Below are 17,376 nucleotides of genomic sequence, written 5' to 3' on the forward strand. Positions count from 1 at the left end.
AATGGGGGGGCACCTGGGTGGCTCAGTGGGTTAAAGCCTCTGCCTTCAGCTCAGGTCATGATCCCAGGGTCCGGGGATCGAGCCCCATGTCGGGCTCTCTGCTCCGCAGAGAGCCTGCTTCCTCCCCTCTCTCTCTCTCTCTGCCTGCCTCTCTGCCTACTTGTGATTTCTCTCTCTGTGTCAAATAAATAAAATCTTTAAAAAAAAAATAAAAATAAATCAATAATGGAAGTAAAATGGGAAAATTCACAATTTGTGAAAATTAAATAACACACTCTTAAACAACCAATGAATCAAAGAAGGAATCACATAGGACATTAGAAAATGAAATGCAGAACAAAATCCCAATCAGATACTATCTGACACTATTAGAATGGCTACGACCAAAAAAAAAAAAAAAAAAAATCCACAGAAAATAACAAATATTGGCAAAGATGTGGAGAAACTGGCACTCTTGTACACTCTTGGTGGGAACATAAAATGGTACAGCAGCTGTGTAAAACAGTTTGGCAGTTCTTCGAAAAATTAAAAATGAAATTACCGTACGATCGAGCAATTCCACTTCTGGGTATATACCCAAAAGAAATGAAAGCAGGGTCGCTAAGGAACATTTGTACACCCCCATCATAGCAGCATTATTTACAACAGCAAAGAAGTGGAAGCCACTCTTAGAACTGTATGCCAAAAAGTCAATTTTATAGTATGATAATTAAATTCAAAAATATAGATGAAAAACAAAACACTGAAACTCCCCCGGTCTCAACAACCACAAAATAAATATCCCGAGATTCTAAGAAGCCTTTTAAACTATGTTTCTTCCCTCTAGTTCTTTACATAAAAATTTTCTTACATACAGAAAAGTATAAAGAGTAAGAACCTCTGTGTCCACCATCCTGCTTTAGACAATTTGAACATTACAGATTCAGCTGAAACTCTGTGGACCCCTCCTGAATGCTATCCATCCCCCCCACCCCCTAACCAGAGGAAACTTTTATTCGGAAATAGTGGGATTCCTTTCTATGATTGTATCGATTTATTACATTTGTATGTATCCACAAACCCCATACATTGTTGCTTCCTGATATACTTTCTTTCTGCAAATTACATTTTTCACTCCACACAGTTTGTGTGTTGATGGACATCTGGGTCTACGTTCTTTCCCTTCAGCCAGAAGCTATGTTGAGATTTTTTCCCCCACAATTTGTATTATACAAACAATAGATCTCTTGCCACTATCCCAGAGCCCAGGGTCCTTCTACTCTGACATTATCTCTTCCATCAGCCCCTGGCCTGAGAGCATTCACCTTTTTTTTTTGTTGTTGTTGTTAAAGATTTTATTTATCCACTTGACAGAGAAAGACAGATTAGAAGCAGGGGGAGTGTAAGAGGGAGAAGCGGGCTCCCCGCTGAGCAGGCAGGCTGACTCGGGACCCAATCCCAGGACCCTGAGATCATGACAGGAGCCGAAGGCAGAGGCTCAACCAACGGAGCCATTCAGGCGCTCCGAGCATGCGCGTCCTGCCCGCCCTGTGAGCTCTGCAGGACAGTCCTGTCAGACAGCAGGAAATGTAGTCAGGACCTCACATTTATTAACTTACGTATCAGAAACCAGGACAAAAATCGCTGAACTTAGGTAGCGATCATACAAGTGTTTGGTGTGTTGCCTTGCTCCCTTTTCTGCATGTTTGACATTTGTTCAGGATAAGAGCCGGGAAAGAAAAAAAAAAAAACAAGAAAAGAAATACAAACAAGTTTAACAAGAAGGTCTAACTGGCTTTGCCTGGAGCACAAAGATAGAAGACTTGAGAGACTATTAAAGATAGAATACAGGACTGATTGTAACCCGCAGATTCCCACCTGCTTGCTCTCCACCAAATGGGGCACCAACTGCCAAGGTCACAGAACCTTCTTTTCCTGTGAAGTCCAGACGGCCAAAGCCCCAGTGTGCAAGGCACTGGACTAGTAATACAGGCTACTTATCTGAAAGCAGTCTGCATTCTGAAATTCGGCTTTTTTTGAATGAAAACAGCTTTCATTTCCTGGGACCCTAATTCTAACAGCAGGTAAGTACGCAAGACGGCGAAGCATCGAGACAAAACTCAGGCTATGTATTTTTAACATTCACTGATTAGTCTGTTAGGATCCATGCTAAGAAATGAACATGGAGCAGCTCATTGAATTGTTACCACCACTCAAGGAAGCAGTTGCTATTCATAGCATTCTCTTACCAACGAGGAAATGGAGGCTGATGACTGTCAGCCTTGCTCAGAAGTCTTAAGAAGTAGCCAAACCACACTAGATAACCTAAGCCATCTACTTGCACAGCACCATGTAAGGTTCCTTTAAAATAGTATCTGATCATCGAACCCCATGCCAAATAACAGGGCACTGTTTAAATAGATCATATTCTGTTCATCCGAATGATCAACTATCAAATACTATGCTGTCATCAGAAATCATGTGCCTTAAGGAGGGCACCTGGAATGAGCACTGGGTGTGCAATACAACTGAAGAATCACTACACTCCAGCTCTGAAAATAATAATACATTCTATGTTAATTAACTGAGTTTAAATTAACAACAAAGAAATCATGTGCAGTAGAACACTTAATGACCTGGGAAACAAGTATATTAACTTTGGAGAGATTACAAATCGTATCTTTGCAGATGCCTAGAAAAATCCCATATTCAGTTTTTAAGAAATGGGTATAGGGGTGCCTGGGTGGCTCATTTGGTTAAGCATCAGCCTTCAGCTCAGGTCATGATCCCAGGGTCCTAGGATCAAGCCCTGTATCAGGCTCCTTGTTCAGTGGGGAGCCTGCTTCTCTCTCTTCCCTGCATGTTCTCTTTCTCTCTCTCTCTCTCTCTCTCCTGCTTTCTGTGTCTCAAATAAATAAGTAAAATCTTAAAAAAAAACTAAAATAAAAAATGGGTATGTACACACAGAAGCTTGGGAAGACATTATTCCCACATATTTATTATCAGACGAATTATTGGGTACTTTCATTTTCCACAAGATTGCTTTCTGTAACGTTTGATGTCTTTCTTCCAGTGATCATGGATGGCCTTTATAAAAACAAAATAGTTTTATCTCTTCATTACCCACCACATAGCACCTACAGATCTTGCCCAAACCTCATCTCTTATGCTGCACTGCTTTTTTTTTTTTTCTTTTCTGGAATTGCTTTCGCCTGAAACATAGCATCATAGATACGCCACTTAGCTTCTGTAAGGACTGGGCAGGCTGGCAAAGTAAGAAAGAGGGCCCAAGGGGCGCCTGGGTGGCTCAGTGGGTTAAGCCGCTGCCTTCGGCTCGGGTCATGATCTCAGGGTCCTGGGATCGAGTCCCGCATCGGGCTCTCTGCTCGGCAGGGAGCCTGCTTCCTCCTCTCTCTCTCTGCCTGCCTCTCTGACTACTTGTAATCTCTCTCTGTCAAATAAATAAATAAAATCTTTAAAAAAAAAAAAAAGAAAGAGGGCCCAAATGATCAATCCGCGTGCTTCCCACGCTTTGCTGGACGAGAAAAGTTACCTGCGTCCCCAGCACTCCTTTTACTGGGAGATGATCTACATCCAAGCACATGTTTAAAGCCAAGCAGCCCGAGAGGAAGGAAAAAGGGAAAAGGAAAAGAAAGGAAGAAAAGCAGTGCTGGCTCCAGAAACCTTCAGAGAGATTTCCTGGAGAGGATCTGGTTGGGGCTCTGAGAATACTCAGTCAGAAAATATGGGCCAGGCCTGGAGCAGCCAAAGCTCCCAAGAGAGAACGAAACTGAATACGTACACGTGGGAAGGCAGGCAGCTTCTCGGGTGTACGGAAGGAGAGGAGGCCCGCGGACCACCTGAAAGCATCTTCCCTGTTCTAAGCACTAAGAAAGAAGATGTATGGATGCAAGGCAGCAAGCTGATAGTTAATGGCTCCTAGGAAAGCAGGCGCCAGAGAAGCATTCTCGCAAGCACCCTGTGCAGTGAGGCCAAAGCTAAGCCCCAAAGCAGCTACCTTCCAGGTGAGGGTGCCAAAAGGCTGCTCTTTTGGGGGGGTCCTAGGGCAGCTGATGGATGTCCTGTGTACTAGAAAAGGGGGTGCTGCGATGGTCAAGCCATTCCAAGACTTTAAGGCACAGGAGGTCCAACCTGAGCCGCCCCTCCCCTCCTGAACTCAGGACGGTCCCAGCAAGAGGAAGGCTCCCTGCCCCAAGTCCTGCTGTTTAAAAACTGGAAAGTACAATAAGCGGGATCTAGACAAAGAAAAGGTCGCAGGGCTACCGAACTCTCGTAGTATCACGTGGCCCAAAGGCCAACAGGGCATCGATCTTACAACGCCAGGATCGCATGTCAGGCTGTCCTCACTCCCCTCACCCAGCCCCATGCTTCCCTCACCTACCTTGGCTCCACACCCGGCCTACGGTCCTCTCTCCAGCCAGCAACGCGCCCCCTGCTCTCTGCAGCACAGATGAAATTTCATCTCATCTCCTTCAAAACCCTCGCCAGACTGAGTCAGCAGACACTCATGACCACATAATCCCACTTGCATCACAGATCCACTCCTCTCCATGTGGACAAGAAAATGAGCCGAGTGAAGGGTTTCCGCTTGCTCCCGGGGGAAGGGCCATGGTACCCTTCCCGAGGCAGAAGATGTGCACTGGCTTCTCTGCTATGCACTTTTCTTATGGGGCAGGGCGGGGGAAGAGTGCCCTGCCATTCAGTGGGCCCGGCTCAGTGACTCACTCCCTGAGGGCCCCCTACCCTTGCGGCACACACTCCGACAACGAGGCTCGTTAAGTCGTGGGTGCTCACAAGGCAGCTGAACTGTCTGATCACAACCCAAAGCCAGGGAAATCTTAACAGCCACTCCCTCGCCCTTCATTTGGTCCTTCGAAATACCCCAGCTCAGACAGAAGAGAGTTCCAAAAGGCTGGCTTCCCTAAGAGGCCCCCAGTCCCTGGTGAAACCAAGAATTTCATCCTCTTCAAAAAAACAAAAACAAAAAACACCAGCAGCCAGGATGCCAGCGAGTAAGCTGAAAACTAAGAAGCTGACTGCACTCAGAGCGCTCTGCGGTGCTGGGATCCATGGAGACTGGAAAGGGGACCACGTGGTGATAACACCCTTCTTCAGCCAGGATAACAGACCCAGCAGAGACCAGGAAAGTCCAAACCACCGCGTTCTGAGAGGGGGAACTCCATTTGCTAACTCTGTTCCAAGAACAGCATTAAACGCACCAGAGACCTGCTTGGGGCTCGTTCAAGGTCTTGGCCAAGCTAAGCTCATGAGGCTGAGGCTGGAGCCAGAAAGCAGGAGCCTCCTGTCCATACCACTCAGAGAAAAGCGGTGTGGGGTCCCCAGAATGGCATTGTTCCTGGTGCCCAGGGCCCAGGTCTCCAGTTGACAGGTGAATCCTGATGGCTCAGGAATCTTGGCAAGGAGGTGCAGAATCAGCTGACTGACCTATGGCTCCTCTTTTTTATCCAGTGAGTCTGCTATAGTTAATAACTAAAAAGCTAGAATTCTATAGCCCCAGGAAGAGACCCCATTAGCTACAGGAAGCATCACCAGTCACCTAGAAGGAAGGGGGCTGACTGGCTGTTCAGTTGCCTCGGGAAGAGAAAAATCCTTGATCTGATCCTTATGCCAAAAAGTGTGACTACAAACTCTGTGTCTCTCTATCTCTAAAGACCAAGGGCTGATGTCACCACAATGAACTGCAGTTTTCCGGAACTTGGCCCCACTCTCACTGAGGTATTCCTCAACAGTGTCACTCTGTCCTGCTGAATACATTTAATTTCTTCCTCCCTCCCTCCCTCTCTTTCCATGTACTAGATTTAATTGCTCCAAACTCAGGGTCAGCAAGATATAGTCGCCGTGTTATGTTCTGGGTTTTTTTTTTTGGGGGGGTGGTGGTAAAATAGACATATCACAAAATTTACCATCATAACTATCTTTAAGTCGACAGTTCTGTGGCATTAACCATTCACACTGCTATACAACCATCACCATCATCCAGCTCCAGAACCTTTTCATCGGGTTGTCCTGTATTTATAAATTTTTTATTGGAACATAGCCAAGCCCATTCACTTAGGTACTATCTATGGTGCTTTCAAGGTACAAAAAAAACTTACATGGGTAAAACAGATCACATGGCCCACAACATTCGGAAAGTTTACTATCTGGCCCTTTACAGAAAAAGATTGCTGACCTCTGCTCTAAACCAAAATATACACTGAATTTCTACTTTAAAGTAGAACTTGGCTAACATCCAATAACAGAGCCCCTCCCAGCTTTCTACTAAAATTCCTATGAAAAGACAGAAAAAGTTTAAAAAAAAACAATTAAAAGACCTTAAATCACTGCAAACTTAGACTGATGGTCATCCTATTACAAGACTCTGGAAGAAATCTCCACTATGAATAAGGCTAATGCTGAAATGAGAAAAAAAAAAAATGTGGCCAACGGGCAGGGGAAACCTGAAAAAAGTCAGAAGACACTGAATTCTTCCTGCCATTGTCGGCCTCTTGGTGTAGAAATCCCGCAACGAGCACGCTGGGCAGTCATGTCTCCACTCATGTCTCCACTCCAGGACTACTGCTTGCAAAGGAAATCAGACTGCTCTACATGCATCTGGAGACTGACTCCTACTCCCTCAAATCCAAAACGCCAGAAGTGATGGCTTTGGGGCCGGCATACTGTGTCCTGGAAGTGGAAGTCTGCCCAAGTAGAACTCAGGTGGCAGTGCGTGTGGGAGGTTGTAGTTTCTCGTCTACCGTAACTGCTCAGAGTATCAGAGAACCTAGTGGTAGGGCAAGTGATTCTGCCCAGGTCTGGCAAGAACCCACTAGATGAAGCTGGCAAACAGGCTAAGAAGCCATGGATGTCTGTCTACCTTTCACCAAGATGAGGAGCTGAGAAGGGCTTCTGGCCAATACCAAAGAGAACATGAGAATACTCAAAGGCAATCCAGAGACCCTACCTTGAACAAATAATAAATAAATCCTCCTTTTAATATGTATAAACATACCCAAAAAACCAGTATGGTTCCTAGGAGAGCCTCTAGCAGCAGAAGTGCCCATTATTTTTATTTTGAGGAAGCACAAAAGTAAATTTAGTGTCTGAACCAGAAGAAGTATTTTACAAAACCGGAAGAAGTATTTTACAAAACGGCATCCTCCGTAGAATCTGAGAAAACATGGACTTGCTGAAACGGGTCGAGAATGCCATCAGAATAAAGCATATGGGGGAGGGGTGCCTGGCTGTCTCAGTCCGTGATGCACGCGACTCCTAATTCTTGGGGTTGTGAGCTTGAGCCCCACGTTGGGTACAGAGACGACTTTAAAAAAAGTACTGAGAAGGAAAGACACCAAACTGGGGAGAAAGAGAGTAGCAAAGCAAGAAAGAATTTGAAAGAAATTAATACTGTAGCAGCAGAAGTAAGTATCACATTCAAGATGGCAAAGAGCAAAATCAATCAAATTCGCAGTACAGGATCCAATCCTGAATCTCTCGCAGACATGCAGAGGGAAAGGAAAGCTGACCTTAGAAATCCAACAAAGGTTGTTATTAGGAAATCTATTTATTTAACATACCAAATGGGGAGGTCAAAGGAGAAAACTCAAATGAACCTCTCAACTTACTCTTAAAAACCATTAGCTAAATTAGTTAATTTGACAACCAATCCTGATTAAAAAAAAAAAAAAACTTGGTAATTTAAGAATAAGAAAATTCTTTAACATTATAAAGGACATCTAAACTAAACCAACAACCTTCATCAGAACCAACAGTGAAATACTAGAACCGTTTTCATTAAAATCAGAAACAGGGCAGCAATTCCTGCCAGTATCACTATTATTTAATACTGTCCTAGAACTTCTAGCCAATACAATCAGGCTAGAAACAGGGTTGTAGGATGGGGAGGAGTTTCACTCTTTATAAGGAGCTAAGATTACCATATGGGTGTTGACACCATTAATTTCCAAAATAATCCAAGTGAAGGAACTGAAAAACTATTAAAATAGTTAAGCATGGTGGCCAAAGATAAAACGAACACGTAGAATCAAAATCTGTCCTGTGTACCAGTAATAACTACTTTGAAAATATAATAAATAATAAATATACCATAAACTACAAATTGTCCACGAATGACCCTGATGAGAAGAAACACGTGGGATACACACATACGCACTCACCCTTAACACAAAAGAGTTGGATACATTAAGAAATTTACCACATCTTTTCCTATACGTACAGACTCTGTATTATAGTGATGTTAATGGCATTTTTGGTAAAAGTCATTTCTGTCAAAATTAATAGAATTTGAAGGAGAATCTGACAAAAAAAATTCTAAGTTCATTTGGAAGGAAAAAGTGGTTCAGACTAGCTAAGAAAAAAGTGTGGGTAAAGTAACAGGCTATGAACAATGGCAAAGAGAAATCAGGCCTGCTAGCTGTTGCAAAGATGAGAGTATGAAACTGGTGAGGACCCAAAAGAGAAATCAATGGAATAGTAAAACAAGCCCCCAAAATAAATCCTAGCATACATAAGATTTAAGTACACAACGGCAATAATCACAGGGAATGCTTATTCAATAAACAGTGCTCCAAAAAAATGACAATTTGAGGAAAAAAATATAAAGTATATCCCTACCTCATACTAGGCACAAAATAAATTTTAGATGAACTGACAGCTAAGTATTTTTTAAAAAACAATTTAAAAACCAAAATGTTGGGGCACCTGGGTGGCTCAGTCAGTTAAGTGTCCAACTCCTGATTTTGGCTCAGGTCATGAACTCAGGACTGTGAGACTGAACACCATGTCAGCTCCACACTCAGCATGGAGTTTACTTAAAATTCTCTCTCTCCCTCTCCCTCTGCCTCTCCCCCTGCTCTCTCTTGCTTTTTCTAAAAATAAATGAAAAACAAAACAAAACAAAAAAGCCCAAACAAAGAAAAAAGAAAACCAGATTGTCTACCTGATCTTTGAAGGGGAAAATTTTCAGGCATAAAAGCACCAGAAGAAATTACCACAGTCTGAAGGCAGCTTGGAAACCAAGCAGTTTGTCCAATAAAAGCATCAAGGGTGTATCAAAAGCAACATCAACAAGTTAGAATACAATCTGGGGCAAACACTTCCGGCAAAGTTGATAAAGGATTAATGCTCTATATACGGATGGTTTGTGCAGACGAACAAGAGGAGAAATAACCCTATGTAGTAACTGGGCAGAGAACACAAAGTGACAATACACAGATTAAAATATATAATGAGTAACTGGCATAATGTGTATGGGTTTGGAGCTTTCTATAATGAAATCTGAAGGGTGGGGAGAGCTGTGCAGGACCTGGCTACCCTGTGACAAGGCCCTCCTTCCACTCCCTTAGGTTCACAAAAGGGTGTCTTATGCATCAAGAACCTTGATCCATCAATGGATGGATAGAAAAGCTACAGTCTGGAAAGATGATGGAATATTACTCGGCCATCAAAAAGGATGATATTGTGCCACTTGCAACAACTCAGATGGACCTAGAGAGTATTATGCTAAGTGAAATAAGTCAGTCAGAAAAAGACAAATACCATATGCACTTACACGTAGAATCCAAAAAACAAACCAAAAAACAAAATCAGAAACAGACTCATAAATGCAAAGAATAAACTGGCGATTGCCAGACTGGAGGAGGGTAGAGGGATAGGCACTATGGGTGAAGGAGATCAAGAGGTACAGACTTGCAGTTATAAAATAATAAAGTCACAGGGACGAAAAGTACAGCACAGGGGCTATCATCAATAGTAGTGTAATAACTTTGTGTGGTGACAGATGGTAACTACACTTACCCCAGTGAACACTTTATAATATATATAATTGTTGCATCACTGTATTATATACCTAAATTAACACTATATGTCAATAATACCTTAATTAATTAATTAATTATGAACTGGTGACACAGCCTGGTTCATATTATGGGGCTGAGTATGTGTGATCAAGGTGATTGAGACAGGTAGCTTTTTTTTGAAGTTTGTAGCAAGACAGTACACCCAGAACAGTCTCTAAAAATATATGGGTTTTGCTCAAAGCTGAGTAAGAGAGGATGAATTCTGTGGCTTGGATATGGAAGGTACCAGGATATGCCTCTACAGGGAATAAACACACAACACAGCAGGCAGTTCGGGTGCTGTTCTATGAGCATCTGCCTGTTGTGTTGTGTGTGTACCTGGAGCACTGTTCTCTACCTCTATGAATCTGAGCCACTTTCTTTTCACTCATTTTGGCTGTTTTGAGTGGTTCTTCCCTGAAGAGCCATATCCTGGTACCTTCCATATCCAAGCCACAGAATTCATCCTCTCTTAAAAGAGCATCATGCCGGGGTGCCAGGGTGGCTCAGTGGGTTAAGCCACTGCCTTCGGCTCAGGTCATGATCCCGGGGTCCTGGGATCGAGTCCCGCATCGGGCTCTCTGCTCAGCAGGGAGCCTGCTTCCCTCTATCTCCCTCTCTGCCTGCCTCTCTGTCTGCTTGTGATCTCTGTCAAATAAATAAATACAATTAAAAAAAAAAAAAAAGAGCACCATGCCCAAGGTTGCTGTGATGGTGGGCCAGGAAGGAATCCCTGCTGACTTCAGCTCTGTCCTCCGCATACATGCTTTCTGCTGAGGAAGCCTTTCTTAGTTGCAGACTTAGCCGGTCACATATCAACAGAGGGGCACATAAGTGAAGCACTCTGGGATCCAGCCAGAACACGGGGGAACCACCATTCCCTCTTGTCAAGTGCACCATGGGAACCCTGTGGAGAATCCCGCCCCCTGCCCACCCTAAAAAGAATTGCCAGCCCCTACCCAGCATGGGGCGGGCAGCCTCCTGGGCACACGATACCCCTTTCCTGCAGCGTCTGGGCATGCCTCCAAGAAGAACATGCCAGCTCCTGCTTTGCTGGGAAGCAGACAAACTCATGCTTGGCTGGCACAGCAAAGGGCCAATAGAAAAAAACAAGAGATGGGGCTATAGTGCTAGTCAGTGCAACCTCCAAAACATACTGACATAAAGACCACAGTGGTGCCCATCAGTGTACACTGAGATTTGTGGAGTTTTCATTAGGATGCTTTCATGGTTCTAATGCCTTAAATAATAATAGAAGAGCAGGAGAGCAGAAAACACCAAGGTCACTTCAACTTCCTGAGCCTCCATTAACTTGATGTAACTAGGGATACAATTTCTACCACCCACGTAAGTTTGCTGGAAGAACTAAATGAGATAACCCATGTTAAGTGTTTCCCCCCCCATCCCTAAGCACACAGTAAACCTGATTATGAGCATTAGCAGGAAAGGAAGAAGAGAATCCTGGTTCTGCCACTCTGTAATGTTAGGCAAGCTATCTAATACCTCTTGGCCCCAACTGTTTGATTTGTAGTAAGAATAATATAGTCCCTATCTCATGACATTATTTGAAGGATTAGATGAGCTTGTTTAAGACAAAGTACTTTGAAAACAGGAAGGATCTATACTGATGTAAAGTGCAGTTATTATTTTGAGAACTATTTTCTGAAATACTGATTTTTAACTTTGCACTGCATGTTGTATTTCCATACAGTGGACTAGTATGCACCCATGAAAAATCACGCTTATGATTAAAACCTTGGATGGATCTGCAAGGAATTATAAGTTTAAAAAAGGCCAGTCCTGGGGCACCTGGGTGGCTCGGTGGGTTAAGCCACTGCCTTCTACTCAGGTCATGATCTCAGGGTCCTGGGATTAAGCCCCACATCAGGCTCTTTGCTCAGCGGGGAGCCTGCTTCCCCCTCTCTCTGCCTGCTGCTCTGCCTACTTGTGATCTCTGTCAGATAAATAAATAAAATATATTTTTTAAAAGGCCAGTCCTGAAGGTAACACACTGTATGATTCCATTTATATAGCATTCTTGAAATAATAGTATTTCAGACATGGAGAACACATGAGTGGCCAGGGGTCAGGGACAGGACGCAGGTGGGAGAGTAGTGAGCGTGGCTGTAAAAGGGCAAGAGTAGGGGCGCCCGGGTGGCTCAGTCCCTTCAGCATCCAATTCTTGGTCTCAGCTCAGGTCATGATCTCAGGGTCATGAGATCCAGCTCCAAGTTGAGCTCTACACTCAGCACGGAGTCTGCAGGAGATTCTTCTTCTTCCCCTCTCACTCATGCTCCCTCTCTCGCTCTCTCTCAAATAAATAAATAAATTTTTAAGACTAAAATAAATAAATAAAAAGGCAACAGGGAAGACCTGCATGGTGATAGACCTCTGCTATACCTCGACAGTGCCAATGTCAATATCCTGGTTCTCACACTGTACTACAGTTTTGCAAGCAGTTACTACTGGAGTACCTAGCATCTCTCTGTAGTCTTCTTACAACTGCATCCGTCTTATGATATGATATTCATTATGTTATATAATTATCTCAAAATATAGCAAGTTTAATTTTAAAATGATGTGGATGATGAGTTTGTAATAAAATGGGGGTAATGATATTAAGTAAATAAAGCAGAAAAGAAAATGATAATTAAAGAAGGCAAAGAGGAAAGGAATAAATACACACCTTTTGACCATGTACATATAAAACTATATCCAAAACCAGGTTCTATAAAGCAACCAAAAACAGATAAAGTACTTACTAACCTGACCGAACTATAAATAATGAAAACACAAAGACAGACAAGATTAAACCCAAGAAAGAAGACATGACTATACATGAGGACAGAGTTTTTAAAATTACAAAATAAGAGGCTACTACATGCTCCACTCAACTCATGGCAACAAATCTGAAAACTCAGAAGAAATGGGTAACTTCCGAATAAAAGATAAATGACCACAACTGACTCAAAGATCTGAATAAATTACCATAGAAGACACTGGAAAGGTGATTATGGGTGTAAGAAATGAAAAAGGCATTAGGACCAGATGAGCTTTGCAGTTGAGTTTTACCTGACCATTAAAAAAAAAAACCCATAATTTCTAAAATAACAACCACCACCCAAGAAAGGAAAGAAAAGTAATTTTTAAAAGTCAAAAAAAAAAAAAACAACCACATAACTTCCATTGGTAATTAAATTATTCTAGGCCAGAGAAGGAGAACAAGTACTCTGCAATTCCATTTTAATCCTTACAACTCATGAAAAGAAACCCAAAAAAATGACTCCCATCTCGCTTATGAATTCTGAGGCAAGGGTTCTAAAGAATGGATTGACAAATGGACTCCAGCAATGCATCATAATAATATACTATGACTAGCAGGACTTACGTCACTATATAACAGTAATTTGAAATCAGGGTATTCTTCAACATAACTCACTGTATCAAATACTTAAACAGAAAAAAAAAACATACTCAAGAGACGTGAAAAAGCATTTGATAAAATGCAGGAACTGTTTTATTTGAAAATACCTCTAAGTAAATGTGGAAACTCTTTACATGTAAGGGGCTAACAAACACCAACAGCAAATACGGAGACACACAGAGACATTCTCCATTTAAAATCACTTTAGAGACAGTGGCCCACAAACACCATTTTTATTTCACTCTGAGTTTCAAGCAAAAGCAAAAACCGAAGAAAATAACCAGTGTAACCATCGGAAAGACAGGATAAAATGAAAATAAATTTTACCAAAACTAATAAGAGAGTCTGGTAAGATGGGGAGATATGAAGACTACTGTTAAAATCAATAAGCTTTTTCTATTCTAGTATGAAGCACTTCAGAATGGAAAGGTGAGCAATATTCAACTCATAATGGACAGAAAAGCTATTATTCTTTAGGAATAAATGTATCAAGAAAGGCATAAAACAAGATCTGAACAGATGGGAAAAAAACACAGTTTCTTAGATTACATTATATTACATTATATCACAGCTACATAATTTTAAAACATCAGCCCTCACAAAACCAAAATATGCATTTAATGCAATTCTAATTAGAATCCAAACAGGGCTGGTGGGGAGGGTTGAATAAAAGTGATCTTCAAATTTACATGTAAGAAAAAAATGCTGATAAATAGATAAGAAAAATATTTAAGCTAATATAATCAAATCAATATGATCTGAGTACAAAAATAGACAAACAGATGGAACCGAATACAGAAACTATGAGTGGAACCTTGTATGTAAAAAGTTTAATAGGTAAAAAAAAATGGTAGTTCAGTTCACGGGGGAATGTAGGGATTATGTAATACATCACACTAGCACAACCAGGTAGCCATCTTTAAGAAAATCATCTTAACTAAAACTGGGAACCCAGAAGCTATAAGAAAGTAATCATACTTGAATATAAAAAAAATACATAGCAAAATATACTATCAGCCAAATCAGCACATACAGATTTGGGAACTATATCTATCATAATGCCGATAGACAAAGGGCCAATATCCAAAACATACAAAGAAGTCTTACAAATTAAGAAAACCTAAGCAACCCATAAGAAAGGGGCATATGGTATGAACAGACAATTCAAAGAATAAATTTAATTGGATAAAAATTATGAGATGATACTGAAATGCATTAGTAGCCAAGGAAATGCACCCATTAAGTTGTCAAAATTATAAAAGAATCATAACACCTTATGCTGGTATGGATGTGAAGAAAATAATAATCTCATGTTTTACATACAAAAGGGAAAGCGAATTATTACAGCCTGTTTTTATATATCAGAATGGAAATGTCTATTAACATAAATATGTATATTTACATGTAAACATTTGTGTATGTATATATATATATTTACAAATTGAAAGCTCCAGTATTTAAGGGCATATGCACAAAGATGTTGATTTCAGCATTGGTTATAGTAGCAGCAATACAGAATAAATACAAACATTCAAGAATAGAAGAATAACTAGGAAACCCTGGCTGGCTCTGTCAGTGGAGCACATGACTCTTGATCTCAGGGTCATAGGTTTGAGCCTCACATTGGATGGAGAGATTACTTAAAAGTAAAATCTTAAAAAGGAATGAGAAGAATGGCTAAATAAGTTGTGCATCCATGAAATATTTCGCAGCTTCGTAAAGGAATAAGATATACCAATAAACTTTAATAGATTCCTATGAGATATTGTTGAGTGAAAAAGCAAGATGTATTACAGTTAATATAAGATTCTATTTTTGTAAAACCATCAATGAACAACAGTAAAACATTCCCAAATCCCTCTGTGTGTGTGTGTGTGTACCAAATGAGTACAGAGTAAAATCTGGAAGGATACATACTGGTTTGGTAATCTGCAGGTCTGGAAAGGCAGAAGTAGGAGTCAAACAAAACAAGGACAAGAGGGGGAAAACAAAAGAGCCACTCTAAATAAAAAATCTAGCAGTCATGTTTATGTACTTTCATATGCATACACATATACAAATCGAATTAAATTTAGAAGATACAGTAAGAATCCTAAATATGATCTCTGCTTCTTAAAAAAAAGCAGTAACCAAAATTATGTCTTAGTGGTAGATTAAGAGTGATGTTTATTTTCTTTTTTATGTGTCTCTGTATTTCCTATAATGAGAATTGTTACTTTAATAATAATGAAATAAAACCAATAAATGTTACTTTAAAACATTACATTGAAAAATAGAGCTCATTTTGGGAAATGAAGGGAGGGAAACAGGGTTAAATAGCCTTCCACTTAGGAGCTTTTCAAGTACAAGATATGTGAGATCAGGATCCATTTGCCCTCATCCAATAGAAAGTTACTCACCTAAGGCAAGAGACTAAGTGGCTATTCCAAGGAGCTGTTCGAAGCAGCAAATGGGGTATTTTTCCCCCTACCTAACACTTTAATGACTTAAGTAAATCAGAAAGCCATTTACACCACTCTTCCATTACCCAAGGATCTGCTGGGCCCCTTACTTCCTGTCTCCTCCTTCTGGCCTGCAGCCATTTCACCGCTCAGGAACAGCTCCAAAATGGGGGCCAGGGAAGGGGGAAAGAGATGAAATTAATTTGGTCAATTTAGCTTCTCATTAGCAACTCCAATAAAAGGCTTGATAAATGAGGTGGTCACAACTCATGGTTAAAAGGAGGGTTCTGGGTCTCTTGAGAATTTCCTTGAAGCAAATTTGCCCTCAGATAACATGATTTGTCTGCAGTACACTTTAATGGATTTGATGCTTGCAATTTTTAAGAAAATCAGGACTGGTAAAGGTGATATTTTCTTCCCCTTACTTTAATTTGCACTTTAAGGAAAAAAAAAACCCACAGAAACAGAAGAACAAAGGTCTTCAAAGTATAGAAGTACAGAAACAGAAACAAAGTACAGAAACAGAAGAACAAAGGTCTTCAGGGGAGCAGCTGGACCACAAAACGATGATTCTTTTTTTTTTTTTAAAGATTTTATTTATTTATTTGACAGACAGAGATCACAAGTAGGTAGAGAGACAGGCAGAGAGAGAGAGAGGAGGAAGCAGGCTCCCTGCAGAGCAGAGAGCCCCATGTGGGGCTCGATCCCAGGACCCTGGGATCATGACCTGAGCTGAAGGCAGAGGCTTTAACCCACTGAGCCACCCAGGCGCCCCCAAAACAAGGATTCTTAAGAGGAGGGAAGGTGTGTGGCCCTCAGCATGCTCTCAAGAGAAACTGCAGGAAGTCAGCAACCTTCCAAGGGAGCAGGACTTGGCCAGAAACCACCACCACAAACACTAGCTAAAGAGGACTTGTCAGGGCTTGACCAAAGCCCAGTCTCTGCATGTCATAGCCCAGTGTTTCACTGGGCCGCATAGACTTTTGTTCCTTGAGAAGCCCAGAGGCAAGCGGGGCAGGCCCAAGATGTTCACATCAACATGCATCACTCTTTGTTATCAAAAAGACTGAACATTTGGAATAGCAATGACAACAGAGCAAAAACCGATTTTCCCTTACTTGAAGACGACGATAGCTCCAGGACACGGAGGGCAGGCCAGGAGAAAGATCTGCAATTGAAAAAGAGTTAAGTATGGTCATCAAGAGCAGTACTGGACACAGACAATGTGACTTCAATAACAATAGCAAAATGATCATAGTAACAATAAATAACCAGACTCTAACACAAAGAACGCAATATAAAATAAAAACTTGAAAAGGCAAGCACGCGGTCTTCCAAACGTGTTTCTGTTTGCACAGGCATCTAGGTGCGTGAACGTGTGCGTGTGTGCATGTGCATATGCGTGCGTGTGTGTGTGAGACAGAGCTACAGTGGGGGAGAGGGAGAGACGCAGAGAGTGAGGGAGTGTTTGGGGGCAAGATGGGCAAGATGGGAAAGATGGAAAAAGCCTTTCTTAGGCTTTTTTTGTGTGTGGGAGTCTCTAGAACACTTCCTTTCAATCTCTAGAACAAGACTCAATTTTTCAACTCCTCAATGTCAATATGATATAGTAGCCAGTCTGACAAGCTTTTAACCCAAGACAAACAAAAATATA

The 17,376-nt window shown here is 41.5% G+C and overlaps 1 protein-coding gene across 2 annotated transcripts in view; it reads right to left on the reverse strand.

The window, feature by feature from the left end:
- The window catches only part of TMEM164 (transmembrane protein 164), a 90,007-nt gene extending 73,118 nt beyond the window's left edge, over positions 1-16,889 (reverse strand). For both annotated transcript variants that reach the window (XM_059385351.1, XM_059385350.1), the window contains exon 1: positions 16,841-16,889. The gene's annotated coding sequence lies outside the window, so the exon portion shown is untranslated. The remainder of the gene's footprint in view (positions 1-16,840) is intronic.
- Between the last annotated feature and the right edge of the window lie 487 nt (positions 16,890-17,376).

The sequence above is a fragment of the Mustela nigripes genome, chromosome X (assembly GCF_022355385.1).
Source record: "Mustela nigripes isolate SB6536 chromosome X, MUSNIG.SB6536, whole genome shotgun sequence".
Classification (NCBI taxonomy): Eukaryota; Metazoa; Chordata; class Mammalia; order Carnivora; family Mustelidae; genus Mustela; species Mustela nigripes.